Source organism: Melanotaenia boesemani, chromosome 2 (assembly GCF_017639745.1).
Source record: "Melanotaenia boesemani isolate fMelBoe1 chromosome 2, fMelBoe1.pri, whole genome shotgun sequence".
NCBI lineage: Eukaryota > Metazoa > Chordata > Actinopteri > Atheriniformes > Melanotaeniidae > Melanotaenia > Melanotaenia boesemani.
The window spans coordinates 10,439,942-10,458,180 of NC_055683.1; the positions used below are offsets into that span (position 1 = coordinate 10,439,942).

The following is an 18,239-nucleotide window of genomic DNA, read 5'->3' on the forward strand; positions in this document are numbered from 1 at the left end:
GAGGGCCGTAGAGGCCAGGATTCATTCTCCTCTTACATATATACACATTTACCCTCTTACACAAATATATTGTCCTCACACACATATATATTCTCCTCTGACACACATACTGTGTATTTAACCCTTTTTGCTGTTTGCTTGGTGTCTCTCACTTTCACTGACACAGGAAGTTCTTCCCTGAACAGGAAGTGACTCTCAAACCAGGAAGTCCTTTAACAAGACTCGCTAAGCATGTCCATGTGTAGTAATGATACACAGAACTACATAAAATACATACAAATGTAAATCTATCAGTACAAGTACTGGATTCACAGTTTTAGGAAAATACAACTAAATGAAGCTTTGAAAGAAAAATGCCATTAAAATAGTTGTAATGTGCAGGTTGTACAAATTGTAATGTATAATCTGGGCCTTGTTCTGCTTTTCCCACTAATAAATCACTGATGTGACTTTCTCTCAGGCACATAGATGGAAAGCACACGCTGGTGAGACTGAAGATGATGTTTCACGGCTGTGTTGATGCTTCAGTTGGACCATTATCTACCTCGGTGGTCCAGACAGCAGCAGAGCCTCAAGTGTTTTGTCCCTTTTCATTGTGGCATCAGAACTTTGGAAAAGCATCTAGAGTGAGACGTGATGACGGACTGGAAAACGCTGGTGTTGCCGTTTCATGCATCACAGGAGAGGATTAAATAGACGGCGTTGTTACTGGCAGGCCAGAGCAGAAGAACTGAGAGATTGTGGGCAGAACTGAATCCAGTTGTGTGGTTTCATTTTGCTGATCTGTTCAGTTTTATGGAGGAGCAAGGTGTACTAGTTTCTCCTCATGAGCTACGTTTGTCTTCATTACATCTATTTGCCACCAAGTCAAAGGGCTGCCAGTGAGTTTCAAAATGGGTGGAATAACCACGTCTTTCACCACAAGGAGGACAAACTCCTCTTCAGCTGTGGCAGCAGGGTGTTAACAACAATGCAGGAACACATAACCCAAGTATGAAGGACACTTTTACCTTAGTGGCTTTGGCAACGATAATCCTGCAGCAGTTCCACACAATAATATTGTTATTCATCTATTAATATTCCTCTCAGTGATGCCACAACGTCTTCTCTTCAGCACCTTCATTCATGTGAAGATGATGGAAATCATGGTGTATTTATTCTGCAGCCTTGTGCATTTTCTTGGAAGGAGGAATTCCTGGTTTTATCCGTATGATTGATGCTGAGAAGCTTTTTAACAGTTTTCCATCATGTGACAAATAGAAAATGAAGATCATCCAGTTTATAAAGTTCCAGTCAAATAACACTGTGCCAAGCTTTGTAATGGCTCCATTTCAAGTTTTTTATTGGTCTGTTCAGAAACTTTGTCTCTAAATGTGACTCCAAGCTCAAACCTCCATCTTGACATTGAAAGATATTTCTTTTATACAGGTTCCTGGTATGAAAAATAGTCCCACAGGAAACATTTTATTGAAGCTTCTGGCTCTGGAGAACTCACTAAACTGCCATAAAGAAATAATCACGTTAACATTTAACATCCTTTGATGAACAGAAAGACTAAAACAAAAACATCATTAATGCTAAATTTGTGGACTCTGATGTGAGACTAAAAGTTGGGAGAAAAACCGTCTAACAGCTGAAGAGTCAAGCAGAAACAAACATTTCACATTACATGTGCAACGACCCGCAGAAACAAAGCTTCAGCTTTTATGCAGGAGAAAAATAGAGCCCTGCTCGGCCGCTAGAAGAAGCTTGTTTCACATCGTTCACAAAGTAGCACAAATATGTAGAACTTACCAGATGAGCTGCCCTTCTTACTGTACAATATGCCACATGTGTCCATCTACATTTCATAGAAGCTGCACTCAGACGCTCATGAAGATGTTCATGTAAGAGGAAATGGATTGCACATCACATTAAATTACATCCATGAACTTCTTCTAATTGTTATCCAGAAATCAGTTATTATACAGATCATTTAGAAGCACACAAGTTTCATGTAAATGTGAGTTTCATCAGACTGAAAGTTCTGCTTCGTCATTGCCGGGCTGTCCAGCTCCAGTCCTCCAAGGCTGAACTTGAGCAGGTTTTAAGATATTTCCTTCACCAGCACACCTAATTCACTTTAAATAGCTTTTCTCAGCAGCTTGTTTTTAAAGTTCTGCCAAAGCATGTTGAGCCATTAACCTGATTCAGGTGTGCTGCAGCGGAAACATCCAAAACCTGCAGGATAGTGGCCCCTGATGAGCAGCCTGGGAGACCCCGTCTTATTGTAAACTTCATTCCAGTTTGTTGCAAAGCCAGAAGATTCTTTCACTTAGTGGCTCATGTGGGTTTTACATCATTGTACAGTAAAAATAAAGGCAGTAAGACTTAATGAACCCTAAAACTTTTCCCAAAACATAAAAACTGCACACAAACAAAAGAAGAAGTATTTCAAAGTGTTTGTTGGTTGATCCGTTTGAAAAGCAGGCGATAAAATCAGGAGGAAAATAGTGAGCTGTAGATAAATTTAAAAGTGGAATAGTGTCTGACTAAAAAGCTGCAGTGAAGTTCGATTTCAACATTACTTGCAGAAAGCAGCTGAAAATGTGAACCGTTCTTCACATCTATTAACTTCAGTTTGGGCTAAAACCAAGGGTCCCGCCCACCGCAGAGCCCCTGTTTTCCTGAAGGTCTCCGTATGAGGTCTGCAGCGTAGCTTCAAGCAGTTAGTGCAGCTGTTTGCAGCGGCAGCTTTGCAGCTTCCTGAATCCTCCTCTTTGTGGAGGAGAGAACCCAGTCGGTGAAGGAGTGTTGGCTCCTGTGGAAAAGGCGAGAATCGTTCCCAGTTTCTGTTCCTTCCTCATCTGGTGGAAAAGGAAGAAAGAAACTGGACAATAAACAGAAAGCAGAACATCTCTTACTATTCTAAACTGACACACAATGACCAGATGCAGCTAAATATTTCAGTTAGAAGAAGAAATGGTCAAATTCCATGGATTTACGTCTGCGTGTGTCTCCAGAAAGTAAGAACTTCCTCAGCAGCTTCTGTTGCTGCCAGCTGGAGATGGCGGATAATGAAAAGACTGTCAGCCACGTCAGCTGAGAGGCTGCAGGAGACCAGCACAGAAGAGCTGAGCTTGGATTTAGTCCAGCACACCAAGTGTTTTCAGTCCATCTCTGAATCTAAGACAGAGACAGACAGATTGAAGAGGTTTTTATTGGTTTAAAAACAAAAAAACTCAAATAAAATTCAGTAAAAATGCACAAAAAGACGACATTTACACGTTAAACTGAAAAGTATGTGAAAAGTCAGCAGTTGGTTTCTTTAAAAGCTGTGTTGTCCAGACTTTGGTGATCGGCATCTCTGTAGAGCACCAGATTCCCTCATTATTAGATCTCAGTCAAATTCCAGAGCAAAGCCCCACATTTACTCCTCGCTAGAAATTTAACACGTCTTCAGTTTGTTCATAGACACAAAGTTTAAAGAAAGTTCATGAAGAGCTGACGTTACAAAGATTAGTGCTGACTGACAATGTTTAGCTTGTTTCACCAAGAGAGCAGAACATCCCAGAATCCGCTGTGTTGGTCTGATGGACAGAACTTTCCATTTCTAGACTTTGTGTATCAGATCTGCATCCAGCTGCAGTTTGGCTGAAATCAGTCTGTTGCCACATGCCGTCAGAAACTCTAGGCTGGAAAACATCAAGTACAATGTAGAAAAGTTTCAAGTAAACAGTCCTTAAAAAACACAACAACAACAAACTTATTAATGCTCAACACACAGCTCCAATAAAGCAGCGACACATCTGCTTGTTTTCCATCCTTCATGAGGACATGACTCAGCAGGTCTACCATCATTAACATGAGTCAGCAGGAATTTACCACATGTACTTTATTAATTACTACATGAATCATGATGGTAAATCCATGTCAGTAGTCAGTACAGCATGTTTACACATTGATAGAAAGAACAATGACATATAAGTGCAGACCTGACATCAGCTGACAGCTTCCCTCCAAAGGCGTCTCTTATTGGTTCAGGAACTCCGTTGGTCCCAGATTTCTGGAATTCAGATCCATTCAGTTCATGCCCTCGTTCAGCAGCTTCTGCTTTGTGCCACGTTTGATGACAGAACAGCTGGATGTCCCGGAAGAAGGACGACGTCCTTGTTTCCAGTATCATGATCCTGATTTTAGCCTGAAAATAGAACACCTTCATTTTATAGTTAATATTTGATGTTTGTAGAAAGTTCCCACAGTTGTTAAATGTTAAATGAATCATGCAAACCTTCACTAACTAAATCAAACTCTAGCCAGTGTAAATACTTTCAGACGTCCTCATGTTGCCGTGGTTACGGACGGAGCAAACGGCCGCTAGTTGTGTTAAACACACACTAAGCTCCAACAGTGATGTGACTGGACTGATGGAAGCAGTTTCCAGAACTCTTTATCTGAACTGACAGAAACATGTTTGATAAAACTCAGCCTAAAAGAAAAGTCACTTTTCTTTGTGTTTTACTAAAAGACTAAAAATAAAAGAGCAGCTTCATTTTACCAGCTTTATTTTTATCCCATCAGCTTGTGAATAAACTAATTATGTAATGTGTGATCCAGATAAGTGGTGGAAAGACGACTGTAACAGCTGCTCTGGTGAGGAGAGTGTGTTATTAAAATAGTCCCATTAACTGGGGCAGGAAGAATGGAGCAGACCCCCAACTGGACCGGGTCTAGAGTCTGCAGGTTATTAGGTGTGAACGCAGCCTCCAGCAAAGAAAGACTTTCTGTCCTCTGACAACATGTCATACAACACGTTATTCCCCAGCTGCCACTGCTGATGCTTCTATGACTCTCAGAAGTGTGTTTCTCTTTAATGGGAGCAGCAGCACAGCCTGCAGCTACATGAGCAAACACACACTACAGGACGGACTTAGTCCACTGGAACTAACACTTGGAGATTCTATTCACATTTTATTTTCACCTTTTCCTCGGTCGGGACGTCCAGCTGCCAAAGTGTTTGTGAGTCTTGTGTCTTAAAGACCGTGGCAACCCTCCGGTCCAGGTCTTGAGTACATGCCTGGACTGCTGAGGCTTTAGGTCTGAAGAGTTCTCTCATCTGATGCTGGACCCGGTCTGAGTTTTATTAGGGACGGATGAACCGGCCTCTGCTGCTCAAGAGACCAACACAACCATGTCATGATGAAAGATTTCTGAAACCACTGCGTCTCATTTCTTCCATCCATGTCAGGCGGGAACTAGAGACGACCTGCACCTGCTTCTCAGCCAATCACAGCGCAGCATAAACTGCCTGCCTTTTCCACCAAACTCCTTCCGTTTCCACCATATCTTTCCTCACACACACACACACACTTCTTCTACATACATGTTCTATTCTTACATGCAGATATTACCGTATTAACTACGTCCACTGAATTAGAGAAAATAAATGAAAGAGGGAAAGAAAATGTGAGCATGTGAGAGTAAGAATATATGAACAGTATGTGAGAGAGAAAATGTGTGTATGTGTGAATAAAACTGTGTGTGTGTGTGAGGATGAATTATGGCCTATACAGCTCCTCATACCTGTCTGTCCACTTCTACCTCACCTGTCTAGTTTCCTCCTGTCAGCAGCATCTTTTCATCTCCTCCATCATGTCCTCACTGAGGAGTCTCATATTAAAGTAGAAGCAGGTCAAAGTGGTGATTGGTCTCTTAGAGGCTGGGGGTGAAAGCTTCTCACACACAAGGAGCTCAGACATTTCATTCATTTCCCTCATGTTTGATGAAGCTGCTTAAAAACAGTCAGATGTAGAGGAGAAGGGATTAGATGGAGACAGAAGCCAAACCTGACCCCCCTCCTCCTTTCAGAGTGGAGCCTATTGGAGAGCGATGGCTGAGACCAGGTCTGAGAAAGTGTGTGTGTGTGTTTTCATTGGATTCATCACTTTCAAAGTCAGCATCAAAGTGTCAATAGATCAACACCTGAATCTGGATTGGTTCTGTTCTCTGCATCAGATTCCTGGAAAGTCAATGGAAGCAAACACGGTGAACAGGAAGCTCCACCTGTCTGACAACAACAGGAAGTTTCCATTAGTGGACGTCCCTCAGTCATGTCCTGATCATCCAGACAGATGTGATGGCGCCCTCTTCAGGTTCTGTGTGGAAATGTTCTGACTGCTCACTGTTACTGGGATGTTAGTGGAGAGGAGACGTTTCTCAGTGAGTTCCAGAGGAACCAGAAGGAGAGGAACCAGTAAAGACGGCGTGTTGGGAGGAAATGAATCCTCATGGAGTCTGAGCTGCTCTCATCATCATGGTTACGCTGTCTCTCACAATAACAGATGAACAGCATGTCCTCCTCCTCCGTCTCCAGCAGTAGCAGCGTATGTGGAGTGTCCTGCTGGAACTCTGTCCTTCTACAGAGTCTCCTCTGACTCTGATCTTCCTCCACATCTTCATCAGCACCTTCATCATCCTCTGCTTCCTGGGTTTGGCTTCTTGTTCAGCTGGTTTTCTTCCTCAGTGTTTGTGTTGTGTAAAGAGTTTGATCCTGTCAGACATTATTAACCAGAGTTCAGTCTGGAAGCGTCTGTCTTCTTCAGAAACAGTCTTTCAGATTCACGTATGAAACTCTTCTAGATGATTCCTTGGATGTTTCCTGTTTTCCTCCTTTAAAGACAGAAGCTGGGATTCTTCCAGGATCAACTGGACATGGTTTGTGTTTAGTTCTTCTCAGTTTCACTTCATGATGCTGGAAATGAAAATCGTCCCAGTGCGTCGCTCTGTTTGCCTCATTCTGTCCTTCATTTGACTTTTTCACTCTTTCACATGTTGAATTAGAGATTTTTTCACATCAGAAATAGTTTCTGAAACAAAAAGTCGAATGTTCAGTTTTCCCATTCTGTCTCCAGATGTTTGACTTTGGATTAAATTCTTCAAACTCCACATTTCAAATAAACTTTCATGAATCTGTTTTCAGTCAGCAGGTGAATTTTAAATGTTTGAGCTGAAAACTTTCACTGTTTCATTTAAATGTAGTTTATCAGCTTCAGTCAGCTTCATGTTTCTTTAAATGAAGATTTTGATGCTTTTATTTGAACATTCCTGACTTTCTTACAGGGATAATTGAAGGTTGGAGCTTCTACCTCACCTGGCAGTAAAAGCTGAACCTGCATGAACCATCAGGGAATTTAAAGATGGAAAAGCAGCTCATTTGTGCACATTGAAATAATTCAGACATTTAAGGCCTTTGTGAAGTATTGATGCATGTAGCGGCTCAAACAGGGAGAGCAGCTGCTAATCCTGCCATCACCTCAACCAGAGTTTACACTTCAGAGCTAAACTAGAAACTTCTGTCATTTCTACACAATCAAGCCAACAGTGATGCTGAAGCAGAAGAGCTCATTTCTGACAAACCTTTACACGGAAAAGAAGCAGCGACACTAAACCAGCAGAGGAAGTCTGAGGAAACCTTTTAGAAACACTCAGCTTCTAAAATCAGCTTCAACATGAATCACTGATGGGATTAAAAGATGTTTCCATCAGCAGCAGGAACAACAGTTTCCTGCACTTTGTTCTGATTCTAGCTGCCATTTTATCATAGAAAGAAGAGCCAGCAGGACCTGAGACTGGACTCATGAGACTGGACCGCTGTAGCCATGCACACACAGCTGGATGATGCAGATGTTAGAGGGAACGATGGAGACTCAGAGGAGAAAAAGCTTTGATCCTCTGAGTTCAGAGCTCATCTCATGGCTGTTTGAAGGCTCATCATGATCTAAAGTTGGACTTAAACCTGAATCCGAGTTCAGTGTGAACAGTTCTAATGATGCTCAGATGATGCATTAATCCCAGCAGGAAAAACATCTGGAACGTTCTGGCCTTTCCATCAGGTTCTTTCCTGCTATCAACATGTTGGTGCTTGTGTTGTGATGATGTCGTTTCAGACTGGAAACTTCTGGAAACTGCATCATGAAGATTCTTGTGTTCAAACTGGAACAAAGACGTGACAATAAACACATTTCATTCTCCTCCACTTCCTGTGTATGAGCGTGACGGCCAGCCACACATGCTAATATCTCCACCTCACCACCAGTAGATTTCCACTTTCATTGTCTCTGCAAGCAGAAGTCTAAACACGATACACACTATTTCACACACCTCTTTCCTTCCTTTCATTCCTCATACCTACAATATTGAACACACCTTCACGCTGTGAGGTCAGATTATGTTCGTATTCATGTGTTTCTTTTCTTTCAGGTACCTGGGTTCAGTCTCTCCTTCCTGGTGCAGCAAAGGCCTGGTCCAGGTCTGAGGACTGATAAACTACTGCAGCTTCATTGGATTCCACCACAACCCCCCTATGACACTGCACATTGGGGGGGTTTGGCTTCATTTTGAGGTTGGTTCAAAATGTAGTAGCCATTTTATTTCCCTCTTTGTGTTTACTTTGGCTTTTCTAAACTGGTATTTAACTTCCTGTTTGATTGTTCAGGGAGTTTGTTTCTGTTCATTTATTCCTTCATTTCTTTCACTTCTCTTTACTTCGGATTTTCACTCTACTTCTATTTATTTGGCCTCTTGTCAGGTTGTTTAGTTAAATCCTGGATGTGGTGACAGGTTTCAGGTTTTGGGGTAAATGAAGCAGTTTTGAAGCAAACCTGCATCCTGCTGCCTTACTGCTTGGTCCCTGACGGAGCATTAGAGGAGAAATAAACGCTGGGAGGCCTGGAAGTGGACAGGTGGGACATCAGCATGATTACAAATCCAAACTTTGGTCCTGGAGTCGGGAACAGATGGAGGAAGACGAGGAACTTTCCAGGGATAAATACATAAAAGCAACATATGGAGGCAAACACACGGCAGAAGAAGCAAATATGCAAGTTTGATGCCAAAAAACCCAAAAAGTGGAAGTGAACATCTAAATGAAGAAAAATAAAAACTTCTTAGTTTACTTTCTGCTTCCAAAAAGGCTCTAAAATCTACTTTCACATCCAGGAGCCGTTGCAGGGATTTCACTAAATATTTATTGTAGCTGGACATAGAATTTCACCTTAAACCAGATAATCTGAAGTTTTACATTTTTATTTCCAGTGTAAAATCCACCTTTATAAAAAGATAAAAACCAATGATTTCTCCCTCCAAAGTCATTTCTAAAGCATCTGTGACCTGGTCCCAATGACATCAGCTCAGTTTAGCTTTACAATGGTGGAAATACGCCTTCAGACAGTCTAGTGCTGCTTCATTCTGATCACATGTTCAAAGCGAACTCACTTGTAATTCCATCAAATGAAGCACAGAGCTAAAAGAAAACAGAGACGTCTGTTTGAGGCCATGAGGAGGTGGACAACTTTCCAGCAGCTGCTTTTATGTGTGAATCAAACACTTCAGGCTACTTTGTTAGCATGTATTCCTTCAGGCTGCCCACACACACATCTGAGTCTATTTAGTGGAAATACAAGTCTACTTTTCTTCAAGGCCTCAATACTGTGTCAAAGATTCCCACCGATATAAAATCCCCTGCAGGTACTATCGTCTCCCAGAGAAGGCCCCGTGGTCAAACCTCAGCTATGTGGAAGTTTCCTCTTCACTTTGCCCATGTGGGCTTTTCCCAGGATCTCTGCTTTCTTCCCAAAGTCCAGAAACCTGCATGGTAGGTTTGCTGCTTCCAGACTGGATGTTTTAATGTGGGCATGTTTGCTTTTTAACTGTTTTTACCGACTGCAGCTGGAAGCTCCAGGCCACCATGACTGTAAAGCAGAATACTGATGTTTAACCCGTTCACACTTTGTTTCAACATGGCCTCCAAAAACCAGAGTTTAAGAAAAATTTAATACTTCACGTTTTTATCACAAGCTAAATGAAAATAAAAGCTGGTTAAATGTGTCTTGTTGGTTTTTCAGCGTTCTCTCATCAGTTGTAATAAACATGTAATAAATGTGTTAAAGCAGCGAGTGTGAAAGGGAGACGGCAGCTTTGCATCAGGCTGGAACGTGCTCATAATGACGGATCAAAGCTGGAAACATCACTGACAACTTGCACCATGCAGGAATTTACTGGAAACATTTTAACTGCACATAGAAACATGCAGTTTAATAACTAATTCATCTGAGCTGAAACTGAGTCTAAATACAAGTTTTTATGACGTCTTTGAGCTGACTGGATCCACTGATTTCAGCATCAACTTTTCACTCAGCATTTCTTCACAGGGAAAAGTAAAACATGTACAGGCCGTCTGAAAACATACTTCTACCTGGATATAAGCAATAATCCCTGTTTACTGGTCAGAATGATGCATGCTGGGAAAAACATGACCGTGGCTGGACTAAAGTGAGGCAACCTGAAATATAAAAACATGTCAGGAAGCTTCAAAACTGAGCTTAAAGGTGCAGCGTGGAACAAAAACAAAGGTCACTGACAGAAAATGTCACATATCATCAGAAACTGCTTCTATTGGCATCTAAACACTTTACTAAAATAACATGTTTTATTCTTTTACAATGAGACGTTTATATCTACGTGGCGTACGTCCACAGACATGCAGCTGCCACATTTGTGCCACCATTTTTACTACGGTGTCTCTGAACGGACAAACTGTGTGAAGTGAGAACCCTCTCAGCTTTAAAACTGCAGTAGCGGCTTTGTTTGATAGGGGCAGGAGCAGCATTTGGGATAAGTAAGCTCCTAAAAGAACCATAGAAGAAGACAGTCCACATGTAGACAGTGTGGAAGTAGCTACTGTAGTGCAGCCAACGCTGCACCTGAGGCCACCAGAAACACCTGACCTGGACAGCACCAAGAGAGTCAACAATGATGTCTATTGTTCACAATAAACCTGTTCTCTGATGTTCTCCAGGTTCTGTCCAGACAGGTCCTTCTTCTAGTGGTCCTGGTCTCTTGGTGGTCTTGGTGTCAGCACTCTTTCTGGGTCTGCTGCAGCTGGACGTTACAGGTAGATGTGATGGATCAGGCCGACCCAGAGTTTCTTTCCATCACACATAAAGAGAGTTCACACTCCAAACATGAAAGCTGAACATTTGTTCTTTTAAATAAAGAAATAAATAAATCTTTATTTGTATAGCACTTTTAAAAAACAAGGTTTACAAAGTGCTGAACAGCACACAGCAAAGTAAGGTAATAAAACCAACAAAGAAAAGACACATGCATGAGTACATTTCCACAGACAAATAAAGGTCTGACAATATATAAGTCAGAAATAAAGTAAATAAGTAAATAAAAAGGTTATAAAAAGGCCAGTGGATAAAAGTGTGTTTTAAGAAGTGACTTAAAAGATGAAACTGATGGTGCCAGCCTTATCTCCTCAGGCAGGTCGTTCCAGAGTCGAGGGGCTCGGAGCCAAAAAGCTGGGTCACCTCTGGTCTTGAGTTTGGACCCTGGCACAGCTAAAAGGGACCTGCCTGAGGATATAAGGCTGTGGGGAGGCTCGTAGGGTGTCAGTAACTCTGTCATGTAGTCGGGTGCCAGACCTAAACGAGCTTTAAAAGTAATCAGTAAAACCTTAAAATCAATTCTAAAACGTACAGGGAGCCAGTGCAGCGAGGCTAAAACAGGGTCATATGTTGTCTTCTGCTAAAACCAGTGAGAAGCCGAGCTGCTGCCTTTTCAACAAGTTGGAGTCACGAGAGGATTTATTGTCAAGACCGGAGAGGAGGGAGCTGCAGTAGTCGAGTCTGGAGAAAATGAGAGCATTAATAACTTTTTCTAAATCGGGCCGGGAGAGGACAGGTTTGATTTTACTGATGGTGCGGAGGTGAAGGAAACAGGACTGGGTGACTTTTTTGATGTGAAGATGAAAATTAAGATTGGAATCAAGTATAACACCCAGGTTTCTGGCAGAGGGGGTGATGTTAGAGGAGAGAGGACCAAGACTGTCTTCAATATGGGCGGTGGAGTGAGGAGGGTTGATGAAGATCATTTCAGATTTAGAACTGTTGAGTTGTAGAAAGTTTTGTGCCGTCCAACTGTTCACATGGTTGAAACACTCTAACAGAGCAGCTCGGCTTCCAGTGTCTTTGAAAGAAATTAGAAAAATAAATCACAAATAAAAGTCCAGCAAACAAAGAACTGAACACTTTTCCACAAGTCGTCCCGATCCTGGAAAACCCTGATTATAAACACGGATCCTAATTAAATACACAGAACACTTTTTTTTTTTTTTTTTTTTTTTTTTTTTTTATACCTGTCTTGTCCAGCATCGTTGCAAACAGAATGATTGTCTGGCTGCTGTCTGGTGCTGGGCAATTTTACTCTATCAAGCAGGGTTTATACTACATGTATAAAGTCCCTCTTGATGACATGAAAAACTTTATTAAATCAGACTCTTAATGCTGGACTCGACCGGAGGGGACAGAGAGAGAGAGAGAGAAAAGAAAGTAGAGAGAAGAGGGAGGGGAGAGAGAGGGACAGAAAGGGTGTGGGGAGTGCGGGTGGGGACTTGAAACATCATACAGAAGACCATGTAATCCATACTACTTACAACATATATAGCTAAGATCATCCTAGCCAGTAGGTCATTACACAACTAGTTGATAATAGTAACAATAATAACAATAAGAGTAAGAGTAATAATAATAATAAGAACAGAAATGATAAAAAAAATAAAAAAAATATGATAATAGATATAAGTGAAACTGCTGTATTCAAGAACACGCGCAGAGAAACCTGTGTGGATGTGTTGGAGAACTCGGCCACACGGCGACGCAAAGACTGTGTGGAGACGTTCAGGAAGGAGTGACCATGCAGAGTGATCATACAGATGCCACCTCACTTGAACAGAGGCCAGAGTCAGGCCAGCGGTCCCGAGACCCAGGCCACCAGCCCCCCCGCAGGCAACAGATCCCGACCGGTCCACAGAGACGACCACTTGCCCGCCCAGGAAGGCAGCAGCAGGAGACCCCAGCAGGAGCCGCCCCGCGGACACAGGGCACCGGCCCCGGCGGGCCGAGGCCAGCAGTCCCCGACCCCCCCGGGCACCGGCCGCCCGGGACAGACGGGGCAGAGGGCCCGGGCCCAGGAGCGCAGGGACACCCCCCCCCCCCCCCCCCCCCCCCCACAGGCCGAGGGCCAGCATGCCACCCGGGGGGACCCGGCCCGCCCAGACGGCCACGACCACCCCAGCGCCCAGCCGCACACCCCGAGAACCAGTCCTGCCCCCCCCAGACCAACACACACACACACAAACACACACACTCTCCTTCCACTCCTCCATTCATCCTCCCACGCATACACCATTCAACCCTCACATACTCTGTCCTCCCACACACACACACCATCCTTCCACCATCCATCCTTCCACACACACACCATCCTTCCTCCCACACACTCACCATCCTTCCACCACTCATCCTCCCACACATACACCATCCTCCCTCTCATACACCATTCATCCACCTTCACACCTCCCACACACACACACACACACCATCCTTCCACTACCCATCCTCCCACACATACATCATTCTCCTACACATACACCGTCCTCCCTCTCCTACACCAAACATCCACCTTCACGTACCCCATCCTCCCACACACACACACCACCCCTCCATCACCCACTCTCCCAAACATACACCACTCCCCCACACACACACCATCCTCCCTCCCATACACCATCCATCCTCCCGCACACACACCATCCTTCCACCATCCATCCTCCCACACACTCCCCCATCCCTGCACCATACATTCTCCCACACATACCCCATCCTCCCACACATACATCATCCCTCCACCATTCATCCTCCCACACCCACACCACCCCCCCTCCCACACACCACGCATCCACCTCCACACACCCCACCCTCCCACACACCATCCCTCCACCACCCATCCCCCCACACCCACACCACTCTCCCACCCACACACCACCCCCCCCCCCCAACACACACACACACACAAACACCATCCCCCCCACCACCATCCTCCCGCCACCCCACGCCGCGGGGGGACAGCCCCAGCCAGGAGGCGAGGAGACACGAGCCAGGCCCCCACCCCCCCACCCCATCCATGGAGACAGGGGCGCTTGAAGACCCCATCCCCCCTCCCTCCCCCACTAGTGATGGAATGTATTATGTGCTGTTTGCAATTAAAAAAAGAGGGTTAAAATTGGGGGGCAGTAACTGCATTGAGGAGGGGGCGGGGCCACCTGAGCAGTCCCACCCACCTGACCTCGCATGTTCCACCCCCCAAAACGTGTTTGTATGTTGCAAATGTTATTTGTGCTCAGTGACTAAGTGGAATTAAAAGCTGGGAGGCATGCTGCCGCTCAGCGAAGCAACGGGGCCACTATGATGACCCCCCTGCCCCGCCCAGCGCAACAAGCACACCTCCCACAGCCCTACCTGAAATACACAGAACACTAATGAAGTACATTAACTGGCCATAAAATATCTGCTATCTGGACGTTTCCTGGTCATGTTGACTGGGAATAAATAATTCTCTACATGTATTTATTTACCAGCCAGAAGGGACATTTTAAATGGAAATAAAAGCTAACAATCCTTTACTCTCAAACATGTTTATTGATCCATACGCTCTTTAGTGTTTACTTTTAAGTGTATTGAGGACTGGAGCATCCTGGGACAGAAGTAAACAGCCAGAACCCAGTCCTCAGCAGAGAACTGCTCCAGTCTGACACAGCTGCCCAGAATGAAGGAGATCAGGAGCTTAAATAGAGGAGTCTTCCTGACTGGCCAATCACAGAGACAACGGAGCTGCTGGCGACCAATCCTGAAAGAGGGCAGAGCTGCAGACACAGGATCAGCAGCCAATCACCTGCAAGCACTGGCACAGTCCATTTACTAACTGCTTCATGAACATGGTGGTATCATCTGCTCGCTGGGTGATTGCTGGCTGTTTGCCTCAAACATTAAGTTTCCCAAAGTCTACATGTTTGTAAGGGTCTTTTCAAAAAGCCCGACTATGTGTAGGGCTGGGCGATGCGGCCTATAACTGATATCAAGATTTGTTTTTTCGCTTTATATCTTGATGTTTTAAATCTCTAAAACAGTCGTTCCCAATCTGGGATCTGGGACCTCCCCCAAAGAGCACAAGGGTTCCCTGTTAATAGTGTCTAATAAGCCAATATGAGCTGGAACGCAGGTGTATGACACTTAAATAAAATATTCATTCATTCATTTATAAATTAAATGAAACCCAGTGTTTCCCTGATCATTATATTAGGGGGCGCCCCAACCCTCCAACATCAACCCCGACCAAAGAAAATCTATTTTATTTTCTATAATTACTCATTTAATAACTTGTTTATTTTTACATGGAATTATTTTAATGTGTATTCAAATATTATTTTATTATTTAGGTTTTTTCTATTTTCCACCAGATCCCATAGATAGATAGATAGATAGATAGATAGATAGATAGATAGATAGATAGATAGATAGATAGATAGATAGATAGATAGATAGATAGATAGATAGATAGATAGATAGATAGATAGAAACACAGCGTTATAATAAGTATTTGTCTTTGAAGAGACTGTGTCAGAAACTGCAACTATTCAGGAGGAGAAACTTGTAAGACATGGCTGCATTCCTGCAAGAGGAAATAGCCGGTAATGGACAGATGCAAGGGTATCGATGGCTACACCTGCGTGCAATACAGAGAGGATATGTGGTAACACAAGACACAGTAAGACAGCTGATCAAGCTGTTTGACCCTGAGCTCTGCTGTCTTTTAATGCAGGAAAAGGGATGGATGCTCCTCCAGATGCATCTTCTGCTGCTGAACTGTACACCTTATTAAGAAGTGAAATTATGATGAATATCTAAGGCTGGACAACTGTACCTGAGCTCTGGAGGAGCACTAATGCAGACTTCATCATATAAGACTCCACACAGGCCACATAATTAAAGCAGTTTTCAAATAGACTGGATAAATGTGATGCTGTAAGATTCTATAACAAACTTCTATAAAAAAAAAAAAAGTAGTGCTGGGCAATGATTAAAATTTTTAATCGCGATTAATCGCATTGTTACACGCAAAAGAAGGCCTACGGTTATATAAAGAAAATACAGTAAATGTTGGTTTACTAACACGACATCAGGGGTCTCCAACCTGCGACTCTGGAGCTGCAAGTGTCTCTCTGGACCTTCCACAATGTCTCTAAATACATGGCTAAAATATTTTTTAAATTTATCTTTCTTGTCATTAGGTTGGAAACCAGGAACTTTTTTTTTCTTTTCCTTTACATTATTTTCCACAAATATCTACATCCCTTAGAAGAAAGTCTCTTTATCGTCTTTTTTTTTTTTATAAAGGTTTATGTTTTTCTTTATTTTAAAACCTAAAAACAGAAATAAAAATGTGGTTCTTGAAAAATAACAAACATCCTATGGTGGCTCTTCATTAAAAATATATATTAAGTTTCCTTTTTGAAAAGTCTGGTAACATTTGTGTCTCTAAAGGAGTTTTATTTAGCTGGCTGAGGGAAAAATGTCTCTTTGGATTGGAAAGGCTGCAGACCCCTGCACTAAACACATAAACAGGTTTAGCAGCAGTTTTCTCTTTAAACAGCAACAGTTAAAATATTTCTTCATATATATTTATAAAACCACATATTTATGAGAAAGAAGGATGAAACGTTCAGGATTTACTAACTAAAAGGTAAAAAGTCAGCAGGATGAATTTAAAGCTGTGAAGCTGCTTCCTTCTAAACACAGAAGGAACAATATGTGATGAATATCAGCATCAGGTGAACAGACAGAAAGCAGGATGAGAATCTCACAGCTTCTAGATGGTGAGGAGAGAGAAATATTCACAATATGCACAATAACTTCCATCCATTCACCTTCACTGCTTCATTATCCACATTTCTGGCCTATAAATTCTCTAAACTTTCATTTTTAGCTTGACTGCACCTGCAGTCTCCGCTACCGGGAGTTAAGGGGTTAACATCTCGTTTCCGGGTGTAACGTCAGGTCTGTATGTAAATATAAACATGTGTGGTATCCACAGAAAGTCCAGAATCTCAGCTACCAGCTCAGTAAAACCATTTCTATCACCAACAAACACAGTTAAGACAACAAATAATTCAAAGAGCAGCTACATAAAGTCTGAAAAACACATAAACACAGATGATGTTTCCCCATGAACACAAAGTTTCATCTCGCTACGACCAAGATTCACCGAACCAGAGGCAGAAGAAGACCCGATTTATGCTGCACGTTTGTAAAAGTAAGAAAACATGTCTTACCTTTGCTGTCTTGCATAAATTAAAACCGCATTTTTTAAAAAAAAAAAAGTTCCTCGTGGTCTTTTGGGAGCAGTTTCCCATCCAAAAATCACGATGTTCTGCCATCTGCATGGGTTTAGACAAAGAGAAAAGTCGGTTCTTCTTTCTTCTTTCTTAAGTTCCAGACAGAAAACGTCTCTTCATTTTAGTAAACCCGCTCTCTCCTGATTACATCAGACGCACCGCTGCAGCAGGGAAGAGAGACATGGACGCCATGTTTCTGTCATTAAAGCCAGCGGCCAGAAAAAAAAACAAAACAAAACAAAACAAAATAAAAAACAAACCTTAACACATGATTAAAAAAAATTAACGGCGTTAATAAAACGTTGCGTTAACACGCGATTAAAGTGTTAACGTGCCCAGCACTAACAAAAAGAACATTTAAAAATGTGCATAACCACTTACATATCCACTTTATCTCATTTATTTATTTGGATAATTTTCTCGGAGAGGGAAATTCATCAATTAATTTAGTTTGAATGGCAACTCTTCCTTTTCACATAAGACATCGTTGTGTGAGGGTAATGTCTGGTGATTATAGGTCTCCTCAAATAACTTCATCCCTCTGTTTCTACCAACTTCTTTTGTCTGAGTACTTTTCACCAAATCACTTTTAAGCATCAGAAACTTCTTACCAATGTTAATTTGTTTAAGATGTAAAAGGCAAAACTCCTGATTACAGTTGGACACATTTTTATGGATTTTTAATGTCATCAAATGTTAAGGACTCAAATGGCACCAGTTTCATAGAATAAGCCAGTTACATGCCCTCTACTGGCTGATGTTGGAACTGCAGTTTATTAGTTGAGTCATTCTATGAAACGGGTACCATTACCACTATGTAATTAAAAAAAATGTCATCAAGGGCAAAAGTTAAGAAATCCAACAAAGGTTAGGTCAAACCACAAAAAAAAAAAAAAAAAAAAAAAAAAATCCCACCTCAGGTATAAAATATTTTAATATTACCTCTAATTTTAATATTACCTAAAAC

General features: G+C 42.5%; 1 long non-coding RNA gene across 2 annotated transcripts; it reads right to left on the reverse strand.

Annotated features, from left to right (window-relative positions):
* Window positions 1–3,617: 3,617 nt before the first annotated feature.
* On the reverse strand, window positions 3,618–5,025 carry LOC121655510. 2 transcript variants are annotated; one of them, XR_006013228.1, is made up of 3 exons: window positions 4,961–5,025; window positions 3,975–4,180; window positions 3,618–3,674 (listed from the first exon to the last, which is right to left on the reverse strand). It is a non-coding gene; the product is annotated as an uncharacterized LOC121655510 (long non-coding RNA). The 2 variants fall into 2 exon arrangements; XR_006013230.1 differs by having other exon boundaries at window positions 4,948–5,022.
* Window positions 5,026–18,239: the final 13,214 nt, after the last annotated feature.